We start from the raw sequence: 6,728 nt of genomic DNA on the forward strand, positions 1-6,728 counted from the left end.
TGCCCCCAGGAATCCCAGGGAAGAGCCAGCAGGGGCTCCACACCTCCTTTGTGCCACCAGGTGTGTGGCAAGAGGAAGGCACTCTGGGAAACTTTATGTCCCAGCTTGGCCTCCAAACGAAGAACACGTTCCTGCTTTGAGACACGGGCTAGCCATTAGTGAAATACAATCTTAACCCTGCACTTCTTGAGGCCACAGCTGCGATCTCACTTATGCATTCCTTTATTTCGTGGTTACTTCTTAGTGGGTTCACCACAGCAAGGTGGCAGGAATTCAGAATACAGAGTGAGGAGAATACAACTCTACGCCATGGGCTGGCTTTGAACCTTCCCATTAACAGCACTCCCCCTAGCAATAAAGTCAACAACCACGTGGTGGCGCTGCCTGACAACAAACCATTTTTCTGGGGATGGGTTTCCCTCTCCTTTCCTGGCGATGCTGGAATAGATGAACCTCAAAACCGGCTCTGGGGACAAGGAGAGGATGGATGAGGGCAGAGCCCAGGGACCTGGCAGCATTTCACCTGAAGCTTCCCCGTGCGCAGGCCACCAAATAGTTCACTTCCATAAGCATTCTAAAGCCTACCAGCCATCTATTTAACAGGGAAGGATCGAAACAAAAGAGCAGAAGTATTTAAATAAGTTCTACTCTCTGGGATGATAACTATAAAGGTGAAATATGGTTCATTGACTTGTGAAAGTTCTCTAGATCACGCTGTTTAGGACAAAGTCTGAGCGATCTCGGAACATGCTACCCTAGCAATGCACAGCTGTGATTCCACAGGTAACACGCCCATCTGGGGATGCTCACAGCCCCTCCCAAGACCTCCTGTTCTGGCATTGATAACAGTAGAGTTGGACAAGGGAGTGGCCAGTGCTGACTGAATTCCCAAGGTCAGGTCAGCCTCGGTCATTTGGATGTGACCTCAGAGCCATCCCAGAACTCTCCAGTGTGGCCTGGAGTTCCCAGGGCCAGGTCTCTGGAGACTCACCTTCAGCCTGAAGAGGAATCATCTAGAACTTAACATCAGAGAGTTAACTGCTGGTGGGATTTGTGTGACTCAAGAAGGTCACACGCAGAGCTTTATCCCCAAAGACAACCAGCCCACGACTGCATTACTACAGAACTGCAGAGCTGAGCAAGGAACTCAAAGAACTTTCACTCTACCCTTGCTCATTCATTCATCCATCCATTCATCAGTCACTGTGAAGACACTAGCGGCTAGGTTAGGACTAGAGAAGGGTTGATAGGATAGCGATCTCTGTCCTACAGTGTTCTTAACTCTTTGGATGCCTTTTTCAATACCAAGCACTACTCAGAATTGGGGTGAACCACCACGACAGGGAATGGGGTAGTCTTGACCCCATGGAGGGAGCGTTCCTTCCTCCAGATTGAAGTAACCCTGCAGAGACAAGTTTGGAAACTTGTGTCCTGCCTCTATTTTTGGTACCATAGTTCAGCCCACTGCATGTCAATGCTCTCTGACAGAGACAGCAACACTCCAGATCCTTCTTAGATGTATTTATTGGAATAAAAATGATCCAACAGTCATCTGACTACATAGGCAACGTGGACTCTGTTATAGATTGTTTTACTTTCCTTTTTGTTTTTTGTCAGTCATGGGGCTTGAACTCTGGACTTGGGTGCTGTCCCTGTGCTCTTCAGCTCTTCAGCTCAAGGCGAGTGCTCTACTGCTTGAGCCACAGCGCCACTTCTGGTTTTCTGGTGGTTTATTGGAGATAAGAGTCTCAAGGACTTTCCTGCCCAGGCTGGCTTTGAACCATGATCCTCAGATCTCAGCCTCCTGAGTAGCTAGGATGACAGGCGTGAGTCACTGGCTAGATTGTTTTATTTTCTTTTTAGTAAGTTTTGTAGAGAGGGGATAGGGAAGAAAGAATTATTTTCTGATAGGGAAGATCAAAAATTCTTTCTAGGCAGCAGCAGAGAGAAAGAGAGAGAGAGAGAGGAGAAAGAGAAAGAGAGAGAGAGCGTGTGTACACTAGGTCTCAGTGTCTGGGCAGAAGTGGTCAGCTGGGGAAAGTTGGGCTCTGTGGCTTACTGCTTCCCTGAGGCTGTCTGGATTTTTTAAATCCTGAATATACATATAGTACTGGGGTTTCCCCTCCAATCAGGACCTAGTAAGGCCTCAATGGACTAGCAGGTCCTGTGAGGCAGAGCTGTGAGCTGTGTGCCCTGGAAAGCTAATGAGAACCCATCAACAGCAGCATCCTCGACACATCGGCTGCCCTGGGAATGGTTGTTGGCCCATACAGCTTCGTAGGAACCTTGCCAATGTGGCCTGGGTTCTGCTCCCCCCGGGAGAAGCAGCGGGTGCTCTCTGAATGGCATTGTGTCTCCTCGAACAAGAGCTCAGAGCACCTCTGTCTGGGTTTCTAGGTCCATCCAGGCAGACAGACATCCAGAACTCAGACAGCATCGAGAGCATCCTCATCCTCAACTACCTCCTCTTCCTCCCTCCATCCTCTCCCTCCTCCCATTATTTCCTCTCTCCCTGTCCTCCTTTTTCTTCTTCTTTCTCTTCATCTACTTTTCCTTCCAGGTCTTCCTCCCACCCCTCCCCTCCAGCCCTCCCATTCCTCCCTGGGCTCCTCCCTCAGGACAAGTAAGTGCCTACCCGTGAAGGTCCCACGCCAGGTCACCGGAGGAGCTGTGTGGTGCGTGGCCTGGTGAGGCTGCAGACAGAGCCCTTTATACCCCAAGGGAAGACCCCTGGTCACATGCACTCCCTCCCCCACTCACATGGAGAAGCTGCTTTCCCTGCGCGTGGGCAGGTGGGCTGCCCCTGAGGGAGGAGGCGCTTGAATGCTATGGCTTGGCACGGGCCAAGGCCCCATATTAAGAGGCCATTTCATCTCCCCAGGAGACGCAGGCTCTAATTAGAGAACAATGGTTATGCTGTTCCACACCCCGGCCTCCTCACCTCAGAGATTGAGTGGCTCAGTGGTTATGGCTCAGTGGTTACGTCTCTGTTATGAGGCAGCTGGGGGGTGGGGTGGGGGATGAAAGATGAAAGTCACCGGCTCTCCTGCAAGGAGAAGGGCTGCCTTTGTCTGATCTCGAGATTTCTTCAACAAAAGACCCTCTGGGGGTGATTCTTCTTATAGCTCTCTGGACTGGGACCTGGGAACTCAATACCTCATTTCATTGAGGGTATTTTTTCCCTGCTCAAGCAGTGGTGCAGAGTAATATCGGAGGTTCCACTCCTTCCATGGGACTCACAGCGTGATCTTGAACTTCTCTCCGCTCAGGCTTGGCTTCCACATCCATCCACTGGCAATAATGCCCCTCGATTGTAAGGGGGAAGTGGGCCAGGAGCCGTGTATGGTCTAGGGGTTCTCAGGAATCTAGGTCCTCTCCTTTTTCCTCTAAGATCTCCCTAGCCCTTTGTGTGGTGCTTTTATTATTGGATTCACCTAGAAAACTGGTATTTACTGAGCACTTGCTTTGTGCCGCAAATGGTCGGCAAGATTCTGCGCTTATCACCTCCACAACAGCCACGCTATCCTGCTTTTCCAACCGTAGCAGAGAAGAACAGAGCAAAAGCTCCTGCTTATAGGCAGTCACCATGGCGTCCTCCGGACAGAAGCAATCCTCCAAGCTTGTGCTTGGTCACAGGTAAACGCTCAGCAGCTGGCTCCCTGCAAGTGGCGGGACATGCGGGACATGCCACACAATGAAAGCTGTGCTTGGTGGAGCCTTCGCAGCAGGCTCTACTACAGGGCTGCCGAGGAGGAGGTGTGTCTGGCCCTGCAGCTTCTGTGTGCCCATGTTGGCTGATGTCCGACCACGGCTTTGCCCTGGGGCAGAGGTGACACCGGCCACCCTGGCCCTTTCTCACCACCTCCAAAGCCGCCAGGTCAGTGGGGTCACGTGGTTTAGGGAAGCCAGACCCATGTTCTGAGCGTCCCCAAGTGTAACTACCTGATGATGCAGAGACCATAAGAACCTGCCTGTGGGAGTCGTTCTAGACATTTCCAAGCGATTGGATGCTTTCTCTCTAAAGCCTACAATGGAGTATGATGGTAATGGATAGCTTATTGGCTTTTGGGGAGAAATCACTCTTTTGTGGGTTTTGTCCTGGGCAAAACATCATCCCAGGTGTTGGCTGTTTGCCAAAATGCCAAATATTCCCTGGACACGGGGTGGGGGCGCACAGGAGCTAATCGCCTGTGATTGAAAACCACTGGGCTCCCACGGTTGGAGCCTTGGGTTTTGTCGTGTTGGTGGTGGTGGTTGTCGTTCTTCTGTATAACACGCAAGAGCTAAAGTTTCACAAGAGCCAAGATGAAAGGCTATGAGAGAAAGGGCTAAGTGGAGCTGTGGCTCATGCAGCGGAAAGCCAGCCTTAAATAGAAAAGCCAAGTGAGAGTGCGAGGCCCTGAGTTCAAGCCCAGGTGTCTGTGCTCACACCTGTGTACACACACACACACACACACGCACACACACACACACACACACACACACACACACATACACAGAAGAATATGCCTTTCTTGCAATCATAAACTGACTATTGACTTGAAGCCCCCCTGTATAACTGCTTACATGTAATTTTTTTTTAAAGAAGCAAAGGGATATTCCCAATGAAGTTTTAAAATGACAGACTTATTATGAGAGCAACTGAAATCCTTTCTCCCAGAAGCCTGAAACACAATGTGCCACACAGAAACATAGAAAACATACACACTCCAAAGGTTTGTGTGTGTGTGTGTGTGTGTGTGTGTGTCACAGAGACACACACATGCAAGGCCAAGCTGCACAAATGTGCTCCTGTCTTTTCCTCCCCTCCCCATCCTCCCTGTCCTTCTCCTTCCCACTCATCCCTCTTTCCTTCCCTACCCCTCTATCCCATGCCAAAGAAGCTTGTATTAGGGGTATAAGGGAAATAGAAATGTATCTGTACTTGGCTGCCAGCAAAGACACAGTGTAATGATGCTACAAGTAGAGGTGTAGATTCTCCTCAACCCTCCATCCTCCATCCTCTATCCTCCATTCTCCATCCTCTTTTATCTAATCAGCTAAGCACTGGGAGCCACATACACATACACAGATGGTTCTCTGGTTCAGTGGCAGCCCAGGCCCTTTGTTGCTCAAGCCATCACCTCAGCTTAGACTCCAGGAGATCAGAGGACCCTAGCACAGGGCAGTGCCATCTTGAGCCTGGAGATATTTTGTGTTGTCCTGTCTCAGTGGGGGTGGCATGGGGATGGGGAGAGCATTGCTTCTCCCAGTGGTGAGTGGATTCTTCAGTGCACAGAACAACATCCACAAAAGAGAATGATTTGGCCCCAAGTCTCCACAATGCTAAGATGAAGATACAGCCAGCGTTCTTCCTGATGTTGCTGCTGTTGTGACCAATGGTGTGATTGGCTCCTGGTTCTCGGAGCTCTTGTCCTCCATGCTAGGAGAGATCCTGCACACACCTCACAGGGACCTCACCTTGAGTGCTTTCAAGAGTATTGTCATGCTTGGTTATTACCCTCTAAGAACAGGATGGCCTATCCCATGTGGGCATACCCTACCCTAGGCAAGAAATCCTTCCTTGTGCTTAATTCTCGGGCCAGCTAACACCTTCCCTAGGGCGAGTAATTCTTTGGAGGACTGTGATGATTCTTTCATGCTAAAAATCCTTAGACAGTACCCAGAAGGTAGGGTGACCTCCACGGGGGCAAAGGATTATATCCTTGATTCTGGCCCAAGTAGAAGTCCCTTTGCCCCTAGGAAATCTGCTGAGTCCCTGTCCAACTCATCTTTGCAAACCCAAAGGCAATTTGGGAACCCTTAAGTCAGGACAATAGGTATTTGTGACGTTTGCACAACTTTTGAGGGTCTCTCACATGTTCTGGAGATTAGGAAAGAATCTTTCAGTATGACCAGATAGAAGAACATAGGACTGTTTCCCTGACTGAAGTTCCACTACTGCATCTCCATGGTCCTTCCTGCCAGGGCATCTACTTGTCTTCCGCTGCAGAACTGTCTTGTACTTGAATTATGAATGAAAGTTACTGTGCCCTACAGGCCACTATAGATCAGAGTGAGGTGGGAAACTGATGAGCAGGTGAGTCTTAAGGTGAGAGGGCTCAGGAGGAGCACCGGATAGGCCAGGAGGAAAGCTGTCCTGGGCAATGAGGAATGAAGGGGCCCGTGGAGGGGATCAGAGAGCACGAACCTGCTTAGAAATGCTCTGCACAGGGCCAGGCGCATACAGGGCAACTGGGGCACCTGTAGAACTGATCAAAAGGGACTTGATAACCTGGTACAGCATTGATAGTGTCCTCAATGTGCAGTGTAAAGTATTCAAACACTGTGCCTCCCCCAGAAAAGGTCTTGCCCATGACCAGCTCCTGAAGGATCACCTTTGAGTCTGTGAAATGTCCCAGGTAGTTTATGTAAACATGCCTTCTGGTGGGAGTCTTGGGCCAAGCAATATTAATTTAACTCACAGAGGGACTGGGAGTTGTTCCCAGTTCAGCTATTTGGGAACTCCATGCCTGTGTACCTGGCTTCAATAAAATCTCCAGATACTGAAGCTCAGGAATTTTCCTGATTTATGATATGTGTTGTCACACATTGTCACTGAGTGCTCAATGTACTATCTCATGTAGAGAGATACAATCCCATGTAGAGAGAGAACTGGAAATTCAACATCTGAGCAATCTTGAGCGCTTTGCTAGGTGCCTTTTACTGTTGATGAACTTTATTTGTCT

The sequence above is a fragment of the Dipodomys spectabilis genome, unplaced genomic scaffold (assembly GCF_019054845.1).
Source record: "Dipodomys spectabilis isolate Male_0828 unplaced genomic scaffold, ASM1905484v1 ptg000264l, whole genome shotgun sequence".
NCBI lineage: Eukaryota > Metazoa > Chordata > Mammalia > Rodentia > Heteromyidae > Dipodomys > Dipodomys spectabilis.